The sequence below is a fragment of the Microcaecilia unicolor genome, chromosome 3 (assembly GCF_901765095.1).
Source record: "Microcaecilia unicolor chromosome 3, aMicUni1.1, whole genome shotgun sequence".
NCBI classification, from domain to species: Eukaryota; Metazoa; Chordata; class Amphibia; order Gymnophiona; family Siphonopidae; genus Microcaecilia; species Microcaecilia unicolor.
In genome coordinates, this window is record NC_044033.1 from 245,324,430 (window position 1) to 245,344,243 (window position 19,814).

The window sequence follows — 19,814 nt, forward strand, 5'->3', positions numbered from 1 at the left end:
GACTCCTATACCTCCATGGAGCATCGATTATCTTGCAGCATTAATCAACCAAATCATGCTAAAATTCAGAAATGAGTATAATTCTGAGTTAAACTTTACTTTCAAATACTATGTAGTCATGTATATAAGTATTGCCACACTGGAATAGACCGAAGGTCCATCAAGCCCAGCATCCGGTTTCCAACAGTGGCCAATCCAGGTCACAAATACCTGGCAAGGTCCCAAAAAAGTTCAATACATTTTATGCTGCTTATCCCAGAAATAAGCAGTGGATTTTCCCCAAGTCATTTTAATAATGTTCTATGGACTTTTCCTTTAAGAAGCCGTCCAGACCTTTTTTAAACCTGGTAAGCTAACAGCTTTTACCACATTCTCTGGCAACAAATTCCAGAGTTTAATTACATGTTGAGTGAAGAAACCTTTTCTCCGATTCGTATTAAATTTACTACTTTGTAGCTTAATTGCATGCCCCCTAGTCTTGCATTAAAATCTGATTAACAATGAGCTAGTGTTAAAACTTGAGCTATGTTTTCTGACATTGTTTTGGTTGTCTAAATTGAGCTCACATCACTAACCTGTTGAATGTTTTAATACATGCTTTTTAGATGTATCATTAGTATTATGCTAACATTGTATTCTATCTCTGGTATTTGAATTCCATTGCTCTGTTTCAGGGTAGTTCTATTATTAGGTTTCAATTTACTGTTTTCAAGTTTACCTCATTTATTGTATTTATGTTTATTCTTGGTTATTTTACTATTGTTATGCTGTTAACAAAATTGTAATTTTATGTTAAACTGTACCTGCTGTATACCGCCTTGGGTGAATCTCTTCATAAAGGCGGTTCAGAAATCCCAATAAATAAATAATACTTTAATTGTTGATATTGTTTTAGGGAGCCTGCATATCCCCTGGCATGCCTGAAAAGAAGGGAGAGAGTGGTGGGGGGTGGGGTGGGGCTGGTGAGGTTTCTCTTCTGTCTCTGTTTACAGGAATCTCTGCCATCACCATGAATGAATGAGGGCTTTTTTTCATCAGGTAGCCAAAAAGAGGGGAGGGGGAGGGGCTTTATTTATTTATTTATTTATTTTAAACATATGGTTTACAAAGATAAATATCTTTGAGGAAATATTACAGGGCATATGATTTACTTAGTTTCAAAAAATCATTTTCAAATACATACATCAGCTGACTCAAAGCTCTGAATTAGTCCACTTATTGAGACCCAAGATGTCCTAAAGAATAACCCAAGAGGAGTTGGGAATTAACAAAATTAGCAAAACAAAAATTTAGGCTTCTTATTTATACAATCCCTTTAAACTATGAGGAATGCCCAGATTGCCTCCTGGCCATTATAAAATCAGAAAGTTGATCAATCTCATAGAAAATAAATTTCTTGTCCCCATATATTACAACACATTTGCACGGGAAGCGCAATTGAAACTTGGCCTGCAATAATATCACATCTTGTCTTAATTCAAGAAATTTCTTTCTTCGCATTTGTGTCCACTTGAATACATCAGGAAAAATAAGAATTCTCCCTCCTAGAAAATCTATCTTAGATCTCTGGAAATAAAGTTTAAATATTGCTTCCTTATCTTGGAGGAAGACAAACTTCACAATTAATGTAGATCTCTTTTTTTTCTTCTTCAGTGGATTGTTCTAGAAAAGTAGTCCGGTTCAAGTCCTGTGCTTGACCTCCAGGCTGAACCTGAGATTCTTGTTCTCGTGTTTTTTCTTGTACTTTAACTGGCAAGTAATATATTTTGTGTACAGGAGGATACATTTGTTCAGAGTACTTAACCTCCTCTCTCAAAAATTTAAAGAACATTTCTTTCGGTGATATTAAGTCATTCAAAGGAAAATTCAAAAGTCTTAGGTTTTGAGTCCGCAAGGAATTTTCTAAATTTTCAATTTTCCTTATAGTCATTAATTTTTCACCAACTACCTGGGTTTGGACTTCACTTATTTTTCTCAGGGAGGGGCTTTCTTGCCTGTTTGTGAATGAGGTGAGTAGTGCCTGGCTGTCGTATAATGAAACAGTTTTGCAGGTAAGTAAAAACCCAGGTATCCTTTAACTAAGGTGCACTAAACAATGGCTTGAGGTAGTGTAGGTGCGGGTTTTGGGCATGCGACGATCCATTTTTTAGTGCGCCTGTAAAAAAAAGACCTTTTTTTGCCGAAAATGGATGTGTGGCAAAATCAAAATTGCCGCGCGTCCATTTTGGGTCTGAGATTTTACTGCCAGTCATTGACCTAGCGGTAATGAACTACTACTTGGTAAAAGGACCCGCCAGTGTTTCAGTGTGAGGTTTCTGTACTCTTTTGCATTTCAGTGTTTTATTTCTGTGTACCTTTAAGTTAACTAATTGAGGGGATAGTAAGGAGGTTATGACAGGAGGTACAGGGAAAATAGGTGGGGTGTTTGGAGAGGAGGATTCAGAGTGTGTGGAGTCTGAAGGAGTAGAAGGAGGTGTGTCAAGGGGAGGCATTTCGGTTGCAATTACCGGAAGCGCCACATCAGTAGGGGACTCGGAAGGAAGGCTGGAAAAGGAAGTGACCTCACGGGCTAGTTCATCAGCAGCATGGTTCCCATTAATGGCGAAAGAAAAAACTGTCTCCTGATGAGCTTTAATCCAGGAGATACTGGTGCGGAGGCCTTTTTGATGGCGTTTCTCCAACGCATCAAAAAGTGCAGTCCACAAAGGTAAGTGACTGAGAGGTTGTCCAGTAGAGGAAATCAGACCCCTCTGGTTCCATTTGCGAACATGGGAGTGCAAGGAAGCAAAAACATAGTCTGAGTCGGTGACAATGCTCAAATCTGAGTGTAGTGCTTTAAACAGGAGGACATACAAAACCGCTGCTAGTTCTGCGGTTTGGGCTGTGAATGCATCTGGTAACCTGAATTGTACAGGATCCAGTATATCTTCTTCAGGTGTGTAACGGAGGGCGGCAAAACCGGCAAGTCCGTTTTGCTGAGAACCGTCTGTAAACCAAACCTCGCCCGTCTGCAAGATTTCTGAATGCAGATGGAGGGATTCGGGAACAGACAATTGGGTAGTGCACTCATGGGGAAAGATTGTATTCTGTGCTGTCTCTGTTACAGTGAGTAATGGATCTAGGCGTTGAAGGTCAGTTAAAGTTAATGGGTGAGTAGAGTGCACTACACTGAACAAAAGTACTTGATACTTTTGTAATCGGCAGACAGTCATGTGACTAATCTGTTTATCCAACAGATATTTAACATCATGGGACGTGTGAAGAATCACCGGAAGGTGAGGAATGTAGCTGTATAATTTTGTAACAGCAGTGCTGGCGGCAACAAGGCCTTTCTCACAAGTAGCAAAAGCTCTTTCAACAGGTGAAAAAGTACCTGAAAGGTAACCACAAGCAAGGTCATCATGCTCTTGTGTAATCAGGCAAGACCAGGTATTCTCAGTATGTATGACCCAAAGGTGTACATCCTGAGAAACATCAATGGTGGCCAATGGTGAGGAAAGCATAACATCTTTTACAAGAGCCATAAGATCAGTTGTTTCTTGAGCTGTGAAGTTTAAGGGTTCTCGTTTAACTTTCTGTTTACCCTGTAGTTTCATATAAAATGGTTGTGTTCGAGCTGAATAATTGGGTATCCAAAGGCGACAAAAATTCAACATGCCGAGGACACCTCTGAGATCAGAAACAGTAGTGGGCATTCGCAAGGAGGATACATGTTGGAGAGTATCGGGACCTAGGCCCTTCTGACGGGGGCCAATGTGGTGGCCAAGGAAGGTAACATGTGTCTGAGCTACTTTTAATTTCTTTCTGTTAACTTTATAGCCTTTCGTAGCAAGGAAGCCAAGGAAGTCACAAGTGACCTGGACGCATGTGTCAAAGTCAGGGCATGTGATAAGCATGTCATCCACATACTGAACAATGGAGGTTTGTGGTGGGAGATCATATCTGTACTGTTTGAATTCCTGTATGTGCGCTGCTAAAGTTTGGGAAAAGACTGTAGGACTGTCTGTGAATCCCTGGGGAAGACGAGTCCACTGATATGTTGTGTTATTGAATTGGAAAGCCGTTAGCGGGCGGCTTACAGGGTCAAGGGTGATGGAAAAGAAGGCGTTAGACAAATCAATAGTGGAGTGATATGTTTGCAAAGTGATACTATTGAGGAGTGTAGTCGGATTTTCCACATTCGGGAATACCGCGTAAGTGAGGTCATTTAAAGCGCGTAAGTCCTGTACTATACGGAAGGCGCCAGGCTCTTTCTTTGGAACAGGGAATAAAGGGGTATTGTATGGTGAATTACACTTTTCAATGATGCCTTGCTGTAATAAGGAATCAATTTGTTCTTGAGCTCCAGCAATAACTTCTGGTTTTAACGGGTACTGGGCTATTTTGGGGCCTTTGCAACCAGGTAGCAGCTGAATGCGATGGGGAGGGCCTTTAACCTCACCATAGGGTCTCTCAGGTGTGGCCCAAAGAAAACCTGGTAGGTTGTTCAAAGCAACCTCTATTTGTTTCTCAACCATAGAGGTGACAGCCATCAAAAGTGAAGTGTGTTCACTAGGGGAAGGATCAAAATAAATTTCAAAATGAAACAATGTCAATAGATCTCTCCCAAGTAAATTGACGGGGCATAATGGGGCATACAAAAAAGGAGCAGATAGTTGTTGATCCGCATATGTAATTGGCAGGGGCTCAAGCAAAGGTGTGTCCGTCGGGACACCATCAAATCCTGTGGTGGTAATATTGTTAGGGGAAACTTTAAGAAGTTTCTGCAATTTGTGTGGAACATGGGCAAGCACAGAGCGAGAGGCGCCTGTGTCAATTAAAAAGGGAACAGGGACATCGCTGATAAGCAGAGTGATCATAGGATCATCTATGCCTGCTTTAGTGCGAACAACGCCTAGTCATTGTGGGCGGCGTTGATCTGGGTTCCATAAAGGGAAAGCTTGGCGTTCTGGAGGATTTCGGCCGATTTGATTTCGAAGTCCGTTTTGTGGTGGTAGCGAGCATTCCCGTGCGTAATGTCCATATTGCTGACAGCGATAGCACTGGACATCGGGAAAGCGATCAGGACTAGGCCGGGAACGGTAGTCTCTGGGTGGTCTATTGGAATTAGGAGGGCCCCTTGGGGGGCCTCGTAGGGGTTGAGAGCGACGGCCTCGTTCTTCTGGGTAATCATTTCTACGGTCTGGACGATAGGGCCGTGGGCCCTGAGTTCGGGTGTTATTGTCATAGCGTTGATCAGCATACATAACAAAAACTGGGGGAGAAGTATCTGGGGTATTGGGATCTGTGTCGGAGCTCTTACAGGCTCTTTTCTCTTTGAGATCTTCAGTCTGCAGCATTTCTAAGTTAGTGTGTACTATCTTACGATGTTGGGCTTCATCTTGCTTGCTTTTAATAAGCTTTCTGCAATGATGAAGGATGTGCTCACGAATCTTTGGCCATTTTTCAAGTTGGAGACCCACTGTGTCCTCTAGTTTGGTTTTAATCTGTGAAGGTAGGGTTCCCTTAAGTAAATGATAGAACACCGGAAGAGCATTATCGGAGTCAAATTTTTCCTCCGTCTCTTCTTTATAGAGATCTTGGAGTCTGAGTAAGTAAGCCTCAATGGGCTCTGAATCCATTTCCCATCTCTGAGAAGTGATAACTGAAAAATCTTTTTGAGCCGGATATATGGTCCGGATTTCCTGGAATACTTTGGTCTGAATCTCTGTTAAAGGATTGCCATCATACTCGGTATCTGTTACAAATTTGGCATAGCCCGATTGAGTGAATATGTCAGTGACACTGGCGTGTGGGGTTCTACCCAAAAGCGCTTTCATGTCTCCCACTGACAGGGTGGTCCCTAGTGTAATGTCCTGTAATTTCTTCAACCATCGGTTGCCTCCTAATGCAATATCCGGGAGTTGCAGTATGAGGCTATTTAATTCAACTGCTGAAAGTGGAGTGTACTCCGTATGAGGAACACCACCTGACATCTTATTCAGCAGGGGAAAGAGTTTTACTTTCTCAAAGGGTTTAGTCAATGAAGATGTAAGAAGATCGATCGCAGCGGTTGGGGGAAATTGATTCTCGTACTTTTTCCAAACCTGAAGACCTTGGATTAGGTAGAGGGTTGTTTTCTGATCCCAATGGGGGTCAGGGTGGTCATAAATAAGATCTCTCACAAGTGAGAGCTTATCAGACCTCAAGGATCCTTCACGTGGGAAGAGGGCGGACTGGGGCTGGAGCGCCTCAGACCATCCTGCAAGATTATCAATCCATGGCTGGACATAATGCCATGAGTTCTCATGTAGAGCAACATATTGGGCAGGCGTGCTAGGCGGACCAGGTTCTGTACTGATATTCAGACCTGTAGAGTGATGGGAACTATCGATGACTGCAAGGCAGCGGCTAGATCCCTCATTAGTAAGATAACTTCGAGGGTGGCGCTGTCTGGTATGATGAGAAATAACGTCCTGCGGTTGGGGTAATTCAGATTTTGGTGCAACAGATGCTACAGTGTCCGGGATATCAGGGCGTGGTTGTGTTGTCAGGGACTTACGTAAGGAACGGAGTCCTTCTGAAACAAACGCAAGGCCATCTCCCATACTAGCCAATGTGTGACCGTATTGTTCTGCCGAAGGGACTGGGGTATGAGGTAACATGAGACGAGGTGAATCGTCTGCAAGGGAAGGGATTACTTCACTATCTGAAAAAGAGGAGAAATGGAACATCGGAGGAGGCTCGTTTCGAATATCCTCTATGTCCGATTTTGTGGGGAGTTGTTGTTTTAAAACTTCCCATGCTTCGTCTAATGGGGAGAGTCTAACCTTCGGTTGTCCCTCATTATCAGCTTTGGCTGGGAGTACCAAGGGACGCTTTGGCCGTGCACCTAGCGTGTCCCATCTAGGAGGGGTAGAACACTGGGGTTCGAGAATGGGCATCGAAGGGTTCACTGGGGCAGGGGGTGGTTTAATGAAACCCCGATCATAGAGTTCCTGACAAATAGCCCGTGTTTGTGTAGCAGGACTACATGGAATGAAACCCATCTGTCGTAATTGTGACAGAGTAGGGCATGGCAATGATGGCGGGGGCAGGGGACCAGTTTGGGCAGAAGAGTCCAAACATGGTGGGGGAGGGGATGTCTGAGTTGTGTGTCCCATATATGGGTAGGTAGTCGTTTGGGTGGTCATGTGTGAGGCCTGACCCTTACCCAGTTCGGGGTAGGCAGTAGTCTGGACCGCGGTGTTTATTCCCAATCCTGGGTAGGTGGTCGTCTGGACCGCGGTATCTATTCCTATATTACTTAGAGGGGGGGTAATGACCGGAACCGTATGGCTCTGGACACAAGGATAATGTTCAATAATGGGAGGGGGTATTTCGATCTCATGACCGTCAATAGTACGATATACATGACGTGTCTGTGGAGTAAGGGTCTGGGTCTGGGTTGTTGCTTGCATCGTTGAAGCAGTAGTGACTGTGGGCGACTGGGCGGTAGTCGGGGCCACTGGGATAGTTGAAGGGGTTAAGGGCGTCTGAGTTTGTGCCGTCCCATGAGATGTCGGGATTGAATCTTTTGGTGATGAGGGAAGGGATAGATCAACAACACCGGCGATGTGCACGGTAGTGGGTGGGTCGAATATCCTAGGAGCGGGAGATACCGCAGGCAGCGGGGGTGTCGCTGTCTGAGATCCTTGAGAATTCTGCAGCAGAGGACTTGTGACCGGTTTATCACAATATCCTGGGGGTATCGGGGTATATCCCACTGCACATGGTAGAAGCTTTGTTGTACCTGCAGCGGTAGCAGCATCATAAGATGGTGGGGCAGTAGGTGTTACTGGATCTTGATAAGGGGCTTGGTCGGTATCTGACTTACCTAAGCTCCTATCGTGTTGGTTTCGTGCAATAAGTATGAACTTATTAATAGCAGCTAAATGTTTATCCCTAGATTTTCCTTTTTTGTTGGACTCATTGTAGCAGACCAAGGCTTGGAGCTTACCCTGATCAAAGGAGCCCTTTGATGGCCATTCAAGTCCTTGATCCTTAGCGGACCAAGTGGTATGCCAGGTCTGACATAAGCGGGTAAGTTCTTTTCTGTCAGCAGGAAAGAAATTAAGGACTCTTTCCAGGGGACTGGGGGATGCGGAGGAACACATAGGGGAATCTGAAATAGGGGGATGACAGTCCACATAGGAACTCATAGAAGGATGTGTGCAATTTAATGCAATCTGTATGAGTAAGATGATTCGAATCAAAAAAGTCAGAGGTGTGCAACCGGGATAATCAAAACAAAACCATGCAAGGGAAAATTATTCGAACGAAAACATGCATCATGCGTATAGAAAACACCTTTATACTCACGCGTCTTCAAGAGCGTTCCGGTGGCGGAACCTAGAACAGAGATTACTAATTGGCGGAAAGCCCAATGCTTTTGCCGCAAGTTAAATGAACAGGCAAATGAAAGCCACAAAGATGGACAGAGTGTTTAAGAAAATAGTGTCAGCGTGTATACTACTCTACCCCTAATTTATAAAAACCACTCCCCAGAGTGTGCTTCTAAAGGCATAAAGAAACCCCGTTTCCCTGCCTGCCAAGAGCTATCCAGGTTACTTGGCCATGAGCTCCAGCCCATGATAGAGCCCCCAAAAAGGGACATTGCAAACACTCCCAAAAAGGACTCATAGAACCAGCGAATAAGGTGTCATGAATCGAAGAGCAGCGGTCCAATGGGTTTCCGCTGATTAGAGAACTTCTCGTGTACAACTAACCATCCCAAGGGACCTGTGAATTGAGAACTTCTCGTGTACGACAATCCAGTCAAGAATTTGTGGTTAGGAAACTTCTCGTTTAAAAACTAACCATCCTACAACATTGCAAAGTTAGGAAACTTCTCGTTTAAAAACTAACCCTCCAAGAATATTGAATGCCCGAGTCAACCTGTACACAATCGCAACGAAAGTCGTTAGACGTCTCTTTATTAACCCCGCGGTCATCTATACAAGTAACTCATAGGTGGGCAATAATGCCGAAACCGCAGGCCACTCCGAAAATGGAATGGAAGTCTGCTTTAAATCTATTATTTATGATACCGTCATCCATTGAAGGGTTTATGGCCTCAAATGGATGTAAGTCCCAGACATCGGTATCAAAAAGCCAAAAATTATAACATGACACTGGTATTTAAGAAAGGGAGAAATAAAGAGTAGAATAGAAGGGAAGAACCCCTGAAGCAAACTGCAAAGATAGTGAAAATAAAACAAATCTGGTTAAAAGAAAATGGAAAGAAAGATGTATGACTGAACACAGGTAAGCTCGTGGGGGAAGGAACCATAAAATAGTCACTAGACAATAGATTTTCTACTAAATATTTAAAAGAATATGTACCATAACATAGGAATATCATAAAGCATGCTGAGAAAATGTACCATTCAAAAGGGTTACGCTTACAGAAAATGGAATATATGATTGGACTAAGAATATTGCCGTACACCATATATTTTTAGAACCCAGGCACAGTATTGTAAGCTCTAATCAGTGGCAAGCAGAAAAGTTACGGGCAAGCAGTGCTACAGGAAATGAGTGCGTATGAATCATGTCATAAATTCAGACCCAAAGTCAAAAACTCATGCATCAATGTCCTGGGCAAAAGAAAAAGAAATCAAAATTTAGAAAAGAACTGTGGAAATATGTATGCATCCTAAAAACCCTGTCTGTAAAAATACATTGTTGATTAGCAAATGTTTTTAACATAACTGTCCAAGGCAAACAGATGCAGTTCTAAAAATCTTAATCTGTAAACTGTGTCATACAATAACAATTAGAGAAATGCATTGTAAAATATCAATTGGAAGGAAAAAAAAAACAGTACTAGGCAGGCGACCGGCAACACCCATTATGGGAATTTTAGTAGAAAAATAAAATGATTTATCAGCACAGAAGCTAGGGACAGCTTGTCACACGAGAATGTATAAAATCTTTGCAACGCATGAGCTGGCAAAAGCTCTCAAGATGAAAAATGGAAATGCAGGCTGACAATACTTAAAACTGGGAACAGACCTGTCACAGGAATTATGTATAACAAACTGTTATAGCAAAGAAATTACTGACAAAGATAAAAACATAGCCTTGCCAACATAAGGGCAGGGAATATAGGCGAGAGAAAAAAGTAAGTGTTATTGCAGGAAACGCCGGCAGCGATTACTAAATACAGGAAAAGATGTTATAACTGAAAATAATTAGAAACCAAGTTTCTATAATATATTACAAAGCTAAAGATTAGCAGAGTCAAGAGGGAGAGAAGTATAGAGAAAAAGAAGGAAGTGGGCACCGCCCAAAAAGAAGAAGTTGAGCAGCTACGCACTTCTAATTGAAAAGGAAAAAGGATGAACAATATGTAAAAATGTCCGATGTTAGACAAAGAGAGAGAATAAAATTTTAAAACAAAGTAAGCATATGTAAGCTCTTCGGATAAGATACGTTCAGTATACAATACAAACTGTACTAGCTTAAGAGGAGGCAGGTGTTTCCTACTGAGACGAGAAATGCAGAAAAGAAGAAAGGAAATAGGCTATAGATTAGTGTTATTTTATAATTTTAAGACCCTAAAAGGCAGTGCCGTGCTGTGCCGTAAGCCTAAAAGTGAAAGCAAGAAAATACTTCCGTACATTGCTACATGCACAGAAGTGCACACATACTGAACTCGGCAACATGAGCCATCGAAAGATAAGTAATTTTACTACTTTGATACTTGCAGGGAAAAAGTACCTAACATTCAGATGAGGCAAGCAAAGAGTTAGTTCACCAGGAAATAACTATATATCAATTATGACTGCAACTAGCAATGTATTAAGCGAAGTACCGGAAGTACAAAAACTGTGTAACATGGGGCTGCAAAAAGAATAGCTTTGCAGGGCATCAAAATTGAAAGGTGATACTAATGTCTTTTAAGCTTGCAAAGGAACAAAGCAGTTTTGAAAAAGAGGTCAGTAGGACAACGTCTTAAAGAAGGAACAGGAAATGTGCTTTATAGTGAGAAAACAAGCAATGTAAGGATGCTGTAAGAAATAAGAAAAACAGAGGTGAACCCGTAGGCTCACCGAATAGGGAAAAAGGTAGATTAGACGGACATCAGGGACGTGGAACATAAGAAAAACCAACGAGAGGGCGCACGCCCACAGACGAGAAGATGAGAACAGAAGGTAAAGACCAGGGAATGGGCGTAAAAGCAGAAAAGATAGCAAACAATCATACAGTTTGAAAGAAGGGGAAAACCCAAATCACAGGTTTCAGCGAAGCCGAAGTATTTTTAGATGACAGGCAAGGACAACAAAAAGTAAAGAAACAGAAGTGTTTGGGCAGGAGGGGGGGGCCATGGGCTGTCAGAAGTGGCGGAAGATAGGACATAAAATACACAGGGGTTCAGGGAAAAAGAAGGAGGAAAACAAATGTTGGACTGAGACTTAAGACACGAAATGTCAAGGCGTTAGGCAAAGAATAGCCCGCATAAGACCGCTCACTGACAATCGTGCTGAAAAAGAAAATACAGTCACCATCTGCTAAGTATGGTCTCCCAAAACTCAGAATCGAGATGGCTTACATATTCTTTCATACAGCAAACACTCAAAAGGAACAGTATATAGGTGATGAATACAAGATAAAGTATACGGACAGTCAGAAAGAAGGACCAAGATACAGATGTATTGGTTCAGTATAGGAAGCCAGCAAAATAGGAGAAAATGGGGAGAAAGGTGAGAGGTAAGAAAAGAATGGACAGAATAATAGTGCCCAATACCCCTCAAGTGGGCAATGTCCGTGAGAGGCAGAAGTAAGGAGGGAAATAAAGGAATGACAGAGAAAGGACATCCATTTACAAAAGGAGAGACCGCAATAGTAAGAAAAAGGGTTTCAAAGCAAAGCTGTAACAAGACAGAATCAGAAATGTATAGGCAAGTGAGACGAAAAGGAGGGGGACAAAAAAATAGGGCAATTGGGGAGGGCAATCAGGACAGAGAGATATCCTAGGTGAGAGCGCAGGACATACAGGAGGACAGATGGAGTATACTGTCCAAGAACTGCAATGAGCAGTGAATGAAGGCTCGGACAGAGATAGGAAAGGAATCAAAAGGATGGACAGAAGAGAGGGGCAGAAGAAGAACAAGGAAGAAAATGGAAAGACAGGAAAGAAATTTTTGAACACATAGATGTATCCCCTCTGGGTTCAAAAATTAGCGTGTAAAAATACAGCGTTCGAGGTCAAGGTCAGCGAGTACGTTCAGCGACCGGGGCTCACCACTGTTTTGCTACTGATTTGTTTGCCCTCGTTTCCGTCCTCCTTGGGCTATTCCATGTGGAGGATTGAACGTACTAAGTTCATCCAGAAGGTTCTGAATTGTTTTTCTTACTTCCATTGTCACCCAGTCCCATGGGGGTCTGGTCTGGGCAGGCATCAACAGCCGCAATTCGAAACTAATTCCCATAACCACTGCTTTCTGCCTTTCTGGATCTAGGTGTATTCTGGGCCATTTATGTTCCCACATATAGTCTATTTGAATCTATCAGTATTTTGTGCACAAAATGAGTGTCTGGTGTGAGTTCAGTTTTGTTTGTAAAATAAGTAACAGGCAAATGAATACTTGAAAATTAAGACAGAGATAGGTTTCAGATAGAAGGTATTTATTCTTACCAAAGTTTCAAAGGAATACAGACATCGGACAGATTCTGGGTTCAATGGCACAGCGCTCTGCCGTCTGAGATGCGTTGGGGACGACTCAGAAATTGAGCCAAAATCTCTCCTCTTTTATACTCTTTTCTCTCTATAGAAGTCTATGGCAGCACCTATTTTGGGACCTATTTTTTTCAAATATTTCTCAATTTCTGCGGTTAAACTGTCGCATCTTGCCATCTGTGCAGTTTGTACCCAGCTCTTCCGTTCCATCAATTTCACAAGGTTGCAACATTTTCCGGTAATATCAACATGTTTTTTTGGAACAAACTGTTTTTGCGGTTACTAACATTTTTTTCTGTTGAGATACCAGTTTCACATTATGTTTTTTCAACACCTCTCATCACATCTCCTGATCTCTGTATCATTTTATACATTAATATAAACCCTTGACTCCATTTTGAAAGCCACAATTTTTTTCCATTTTATCCATCATTCTTTCATTTCAGGTGCTATATATTATTTGAATATTGTACCTATACCTGTTTGTGTCAAGACTCATTGTTCAGACCTGCTTTCTGCAGATTCTCAAATATTAAATCATTTTTTACTTGTTTGGCCTAATCAGTACATTTTCAGATGTTTTTGGCTCTGTGGCTTTGTCCATCACAATTCCAGTGGCAGATCTAAAACCAGGCCATATATTAACATAAGCCATGGTAAAAAGTGGCTTGAGATAGTGTAGGTGCGGGTTTTGGGCGTGCACAGAAATATTTTTCAGCGCACGTACCAAAAATGCCTTTTTTTTTTTACATTTTTTGCCGAAAATGGACATGCGGCAAATCAGTCTTGCTGTGTCCATTTTGGGTGTATGACCTTACTGCCAGCCATAGACCTAGCGGTAAGGAGTGCGGTAACGACCGGCACGCGTCCGAAAATAAAAAATGTTTTCCAGATGCGCGTAGCGGACGTGCACAAAAAATTAAATTACCACAAGAGGTACACGGTAGTCGGGCAGTAAGTTCATTTTGGCGTACGTTGGGAACACATAGAGCCTACTGTGGCTTAGTAAAAGGGGCCCTGAACGTTCTAATGATGACAATTTATTTTACATATATTTATAAATGTATAGTCCACTCTAGGCAAGCACTTTTGTTAAAAAGAAGAAAAGTATTGCATTTTACATTAGTCCAGCCATTTGCTGCTAACTCTGGATAGTCAGAATGCTTGCTTGCTTGCTCTCTCTCTCTCTCTCACACACACATACACACACACACTAGCTGTAACATCAACAATGTGAAGTTAAAAGAGAGTCTTGAAGGACTTTAAAAAAAAAACAACAAGGTAAGAGGCCTGCAGGCCATTTTTCATGAGAAAGCCAGAAAGAGGAGGGGGAGATGGGCTGCTTTCCTGCCTGTTTGGGAATCAAGAGAAGTAATGCCTCCCTGTCTTAAAATCAAACAGTTTGCATGCACATATGGGTTTGCTGTAATTTCAACAGCGTGAAGTTAAAACAAAGCTGTTTGGAGTTTTTTCAACAGGTACTCCTCAACCAGCTTATATGGCATTACAATAATCTGACTCATGCACAAATAGGAATACTACTACTACTACAGGCACATTTAAAAAAAAAACCTGCCAGGTCTAATTCAGCTCCTTCCCTTCTATTACCCCACCCTCCACAAATAGTATTCTTCATTGGCCCCTTTTTGCCCCCTCCCCCCCGACATGATCCCTCCAACTTAAAAACACAAATCCCTGGTAGTCTAGAGGCCCAATCCCTCCTGCAACCAAAATCTGTCCACCATTAAAAAGAAAATTCCCTGTTGAATGGTGGCACTCCTCCCCTCCCCCCAAGCCCCCAAGGTCTCCCCCAGGGCATACCTTCAAGAGGCAAGAGCAATGTTCACTTCCTCCTGCCTCAGTGCCGCCATCTTGGAAAACAGGTTGATGCTGGGATGCCGCAAAAGAGAGGTCAGTTTGCCATAATGGTAGCGGCAGCTTCTGTCCAGATAAGTCTTGATATGAAGTAGCATTATTCTAAGTTAGGATTCTAAATTCATGCCCTATTTTGATGCAAATATAGGAGCATACTGCCCGCTAAAATTGTTTCTGACCATCTAAGTGTCAATATCCAGTACCTCTTAACTGGACAGTGCCTCTGCACTGCCGGGGAGGTCCGTGGGCAGAACTTGGGCAGAGTGTGGAAGTAGCTGGGACTTAACCAGTTAGCAGCCATATTCAGACCACTAACTGATTAACTAAGGGGCTAAAACTAGGACAGCAAAAAGACTGTCTTATCTAACTGCAAAGCTACGTGGGAACTGTTCTAAATATTGGCCACTGCCTAGATGTGTCATCTGCCTTTCTGGTATCCATCCCCTCCCCCCCTCCCCGAGGGCAACAAGAGCATACCAAGCCCACTCCTGTAGGCTCCCCAGGGCCTACAGTGAAAACTATCCATTAAATGTGGAATTCAAAGGTTTCTAAAGTAATTCACGTACTTTAATAATGAATCGAAGTTTCTGACTGATGGAGCATAAATGAAAACTTTCTTTGATGTAGATGCTTTCATTTGAAATACAGAGCTATGTTTCAACAATTTTTATTGAAGGTACCAACCAAATACTACTACTACTATACAAATAACAGCTCATCAATTCCATACATAACATATACATATTCAAACCACTTAACCAATACAGAGCTATATTGGAATGGCACCAGACAATTTTAATACACAATTTCTAAAGCTTATTTTTATTTTGCAAAATGTCAGAGCGGTTTACGGGATTATAATACAAACAGTTTCCAGTAGGAAAACGTTAGGAACTGAATTTTAGGTTTATTTATCCCTCTCTAAAGTGTATGGACCAGCCACCTCCTAATAGGTGGAATAAATAAACCAAGGCTACGTTTAGAATGAGAAATGTGATCGTTTGTATGTACTCACCAAGCACAACACCTAGGAATACATAAATCACTGAAGGCTGCAGCAGTTTGCTCTTTATTAGATATCTTACTTCTTATCAAGTATTTGCACAATTAGCAGATCAGTGATATCTCAGTGGGAATACAGAACACTGCTACACAAAATTACTTCTATATCTGAGACTCCAAAGAATATATATACTTTTATTTAGTATTCTTCAGTATATGTACAATCAATTGCTTATGGGAATACAGTACCACAGCTACACACAGGTGTTTTCTGGGTCTGAGTCTCTAATGTCTTATTTTAGGGTCTTCTTTGCCCTCACCCCAAATTACCAGCTAAAGCCAAATTACAGATAAAAAAGATTCCAGGGTTCTTATGAGAAAGCAATAGGATTACTTGCCAATTGATTGGTTTCTCATGGGAGTGCAGCCCGGCTAGCACAAAGGTGCTAGCTGTGGCTGTCTCACCTCCCAAAGAAATAGGAAGTACAATCACTTATATATACTCATTAACATAACAGATCATTCTGACAATAATCCCATTTATTGGATATATGCTAATGTAATAGTTAACACTGGCCATGATAATGAGTTGATTAACATTTACTGGAAAAGCTAACAATAGACCAGCTCTTACTGGAAGAATGTCATCTTCCTGATAAGTTGTCTTATTCTATTTTTCACCAAAACATCTGTGACCACTATGTTGCTAAACGATGTTACTCTGACTTTCCTACTACGCCCGTTCCTCTTTCTGCTCCATGATCATAAGTTCTGCAGTCCCACTTGAAGTACAGGTTAAAATCATGGGCCTGTAAGATTTTTTTCTCATTTTAGATCCTGAACCAAACTCTCAGGCCTTGAACCAAAGCTCATAGCTGTAATAATAATAGACAGAACACAGATAACTGGAGTATCAAAACGGAAGAATAAAAGAAGTAACATCAAATTTATAACTAAAAAGGCATTAGAAGCAGACATATCTGAGCCTCACTTACAAGATCATTAAGTATCAGAGGTTATTTGAAATATCCAGGTTTCAACACCTGCTTTGAACTTTGTGACAAGGCTACTGCCAGGGTGGCTAGGATGAAGCATTTAGACCCTGAAATACAAGTACCAGAAGCCATTGCAAGGAGGGAGGCAGAGAGTAATCTGGAAACAATGGAATGGATTCCGAGCTCCAGCAGAGGGAGCCAGAGAGATAGGCTGAGGCTATAATTTCGTCCCCCACTAGGGGGAGGCGGAGGGAAGAAGCTCAGTTCCCCTGGATACACAATCAATATACCATGCAGCCCAGCTGGAATAGAGAGGGGTCCATGGAAAGGGAAGAAGATGATTGGATGGATTATATGGAAGGAGGGGTAGATCAGAGGGGAGAGGAATCCCAGGAGGGGGGAGAAGCCTCTATTTATTTATTTGTTGCATTTGTATCCCACATTTTCCCACCTATTTGCAGGCTCAATGTGGCTTACATTATGCCGTGGATGGTGATCGCCATTTCCGGATTGAGAAATACAAAGTGGTATTGCATTAAGGTTCACAAATGATAGAATAGTTTACAGAGTGGTATTGCATTAGAGTTCATAAATGGTAGAGTAAATTATAGAGTAAGTTAGACATTTAGATATAGAAAGTTCATTGCAGCATAGGAAATCTAGTGGTAGTGCTTGTTCAAGCCTCCTGAAATCTGTTATTATAAGATCTCAGTATCTTGATGTATAACCTCAGCACATCAATACGCCCTGAAGTCTCTTTATATTTCTGAAATGTCCTTTATTGAATAACAAATAGTTTACTCACAAGTCAGAAGAGGTGCCTCTTAGCACAGAGCCTTTGTATTCTGAAAGCTGCCTCACTGGATGGAATCAGACCTGAAGAAAAGGGCAGTTCTACTGCTTAGGCAGAAAAGCAGTTACACAGGCAGAGCAGCTCACAGATGGGAGACTGAAAATGCAATATCTCGTTGGCAAGATATGTATGAGGTAAAAAAAAACCCGAGCAGGGCTGTGCCTAGGGTCTCTGGCGCCACCCTGCAGACTATCAGTTGACGCCCCCCCCCCCTGCAGACTATCAGTTGGCAGCGGCGGCGCCCCCCCCCCCCCCCCGTGAAAATGATCGCTCACCACTTGCCACACTGACAGGAATTGTCAGCAATATTCTTAGAAACAAATTGCTATACATTGCAAAATAAGATAGCAGATGTAAATTCTCAAAGTGGACATATTCCATACACTAAAATGAAAATAAAATGATTTTTTTCTACCTTTGTTGTCTGGTGACTTTCTTTTTCTGATCATGCTGGCCCAGTATCTGATTCTGCTGCTATCTGTCCTCTTAACTCCGTTTCCAGGGCTTCCTTTCCATTTATTTCTTTCCTTTCCTCCTTTCTTCTTCATTTCTGGTCCTCAGCTTCTGCCTATTTTCTTCATCCATGAGCAGTTTTTCTCTTCTCTTCCTTTTCCCTCATTTCATCTCCTTCATCTCTCTTCCCTCCCCTCTATGTCCAGCAATTTCTCCTGTCTCCCTGAGCCCTGCCCTCCCATCCATGCTCCTCTGTCCCCTGCCCCCTCCATTCATTCCTATCCAGCAATTCCCCTCTCTCCCTGAGCCCTGCCCTCCCATCCATGCTCCTCTGTCCCCTTCCATTAATCCCTATCCAGCAATTCCCCTCTCTCCCTGAGCCCTGCCCTCCCATCCATGCTCCTCTGTCCCCTCCATTCATCCCTAATTCCCTATCCAGCAATTCCCCTCTCTCCCTGAGCCCTGCCCCTCCCATCCATGCTCCTCTGTCACCCTCCATTAATCCCTATCCAGCAATTCCCCTCTCTCCCTTCCATGACCCCCCCTCGCATCCATGCTCCTCTCTCCCCTGTCCTCCCGCTCCCATCATGTCCCAGTTGGCCTGGCCCGCCCTCTTCTCCCCTCCCCCTTCGCATCCATGCTCGTCTCTCCCCTGCCTTCCCGCTCCCATGTCCAGTTGGCCTGGCCCGCCCTCTTCTCTCCCCCCAACATCCCTTTTCTTTTTTTTCTTTTTAAATTTACCTCCGTGGCGGTCCAGCAGCGCAGCGTCAGTGAAGGAGGCGGCGCTCCCGACGTCTCTAGCCTTCCCTTCGCTGTGTTCTGCCTTCTGACATCAGAAGAAGGCGGAACACAGCGAAGGGAAGGCTAGAGACGTCGGGAGCGCCGCCTCCTTCACTGACGCTGCGCTGCTGGACCGCCACGGAGGTAAATTTAAAAAGAAAAAAAAGAAAAGAGATGTTGGGGGGGGGGAGAAGAGGGCGGGCAGTTGAACAATGGGAGCGGGAGGGCGAGCGAGGTGAGCATGGTGCAGCAGCGCCCCCCAGAGGGAGGCGCCCCCCTGACATGCTTACCCCGCTTACCATGTTGGCACGGCCCTGAACCCGAGTTCTCTCCAGGGAGTCTGTGAGGACAAGTGCTGACAGACATAAGATGGAGACAGCTACCCAGTCAGTCAGAGAACCTGGACAGAAGAGAGGGGGGGCTCCCTTATGCCCAAAGAACAAGAGGCCAAAAAGACCAATGAGAACAGAGCCAAGCTAGGCTGAGAAAAAAGGTCTAGGCAACAGCCCACCAATAATAACATTTTTTTAATCAAATGTGTCTGCACTACCTGTGAACTACATTTCACATAATGCCTTGCTTATCTAACATTACATTGACCTACAGTAAAACATTAACACATTTCAAGAACCTATCCCAACCAGGCAAGGCTGTCAAAGGACAGAACAGTGCTTAGGATGGATCATTGTGGTATGCCTTTTCAAACAGGTTGGTTTTCAGTGATTTTCGGAAGAGTGTTAGGTCGTGCACTGTTTTTATGACATTTGGTAGTGCGTTCTATAGTTGCGCACGTATGTAGGAGAAGCTAGATTGATTTATATTTATATTTAAGTCCTTTTCAAGTGGGGTAGTGAAGATTCAAGAATGTGCGTGTTGACCTTTTTGTGTTCCTGGTTGGTAAGTCTTATGAGGTCTGACATATAAACCGGGGCCTCACCATTAACGATTTTATGGACCAGAGTGCAAACTTGACACGCAATTCGTTCTTTTATTGGGAGCCAGTGTACTTTTTCTCTTAGGGGTTTGGCGCTTTCGTATTTAGTTTTTCCAAATATGAGTCTGGCTGTTGTGTTTTGGGCAGTTTGGAGTTTCTTAATGATTTGTTCTTTGCATCTGGCATAGATGGCATTACAGTAATCTAGGTGGCTTAGCA